The sequence below is a fragment of the Odocoileus virginianus genome, chromosome 14 (assembly GCF_023699985.2).
Source record: "Odocoileus virginianus isolate 20LAN1187 ecotype Illinois chromosome 14, Ovbor_1.2, whole genome shotgun sequence".
Lineage (NCBI taxonomy): Eukaryota > Metazoa > Chordata > Mammalia > Artiodactyla > Cervidae > Odocoileus > Odocoileus virginianus.
In genome coordinates, this window is record NC_069687.1 from 54,470,721 (window position 1) to 54,472,507 (window position 1,787).

Below are 1,787 nucleotides of genomic sequence, written 5' to 3' on the forward strand. Positions count from 1 at the left end.
GCAAACTCAGTCATGTAGAATTCCCACAGTCAAACTTTTTGTTTAAGAATGTCCCTTGCCTCCATAAAAGCCAAAAATGAGCACCCTACTCTAATGAAAATCTGAAACAGTTGAGGTTGTTATATGAAAAGCATGGGAATTAGCACGCCTGAGTCCTGCCACCTTGGTCTCAGTGGTACGCTTGGCCCCAAGACTTAATCTACAGGAGTTGGGTTAGATCCCTTACTGCTCCTTCCCAGGTTGTAGTGCTTGACCCATATTCATTAGCAGCCCCCTTTCTCCTTCTTCTTAACACAGTCTAGATTTTCATCAAGTACCTTGATTTATCTAAGGGTTATCGCAAGACTTTTGCCAATAACTGATTTGGGGATGGTTATACAAATTAATCTGTGCCAATAAAAAGTAAGGAGAACTTTACTAAGGACCTCCAAGGACACTTCCCTACTTCCCAAGATAAAGTTACAGAAAGAAAGGGTCTTTTCCTCTGTCACTGTTGTATATAGATTTGAGACCCAGAACTGTACCAGCCACCTACCTATCAAGCTGAAGTTAACTATCAAGCTAACTACCTACCCTGAGTGAAGAACAGAACCAAGAGAGTTAAAGTGAACAGAGTCAGTGCAGCTAGATTATGTCAGCCCTGAAGAATACCTCACCTCTGGGCATCCAAGTAAGCCAGTCAGTCTATTTCTGTATTGTGTAAACCAGTTAGAGTTGGGTTTTTGTTACTTGTGGCCAAAGACACTGTTACTGAATGAAGCACACATGTATGATTCAGCTTCCTCAACTGTGAGCGGGGACATTACTGCCTGCCCTGCCCTCCTACTTCACTCTGGGGCTTTGGAGATCAAGATGAGTACGTGAGTGTGCTTTGTAAGCTGTAAATTACTGTTCAAGGGCAAACTGGTAGTATCAATAATGATTTTGTTATACATAAAAAAGAATGAAATAATGCCACTTGCAGCTACGTGGGTGGACCTAGAGATTATCATCACACTAAGTGAACTCAGAAAGAAGATAAATACCATATGATATCACTTACACATGTAATCTAAAATAAGGCAAAATGAATTTATCTACACAACAGAAACAAACTCACAGACATAGAGAACAGACCTGTGGTTGCCAATGGGGGGAGGGGAGCAGAGTAGAGATGAATTGGGAGTTTGGAATTAGCAGATATACACTGTTATACGTACAATGGATAACAGAGTCCTATTGTATAGCACAGGGAGCTATATTTAATATCCTGGTACAAACCATAATGAAAAAGAAAAAATAGCTTTGCTATGAAGTGTGAGGTACAAATTATTTGTTCACTATAGGAATTATGTATGTCTTAGAATATATAACCATTCAACTTATTTTAAATTGATAGATACTTCCAGAAACTCTATGAGAATTTATACATCACTCTTTTATATCATATAAAATAGTTACACATTTACAGTATCAGTTGAGAACATTTTCAGCAATGAGTTTTTACACAAGTACAATAGCTATTTATGTTAAAGGATTTAAAAGACATTTGCCTGTAAAATATGGTCTTCTTACTTAAAAACTATGTGATCTTTGTCATAACCTGTCTGAGTCTCAGTATGTGTAGTATCTGTAAGGGCTAAGGGAGAAAACACCTGTAACAAACTTAGATCAGGACCTGCCGCATAGCAACAAGCAGAATAATAGCAGCCAACAGTTACTTAGCACTTACTGTGTTCCAGACATGTTCCAAGCACTTCACATTCATCAGTTCATACAGCAGAACTCTACTGCTGCATTGTTGTAGC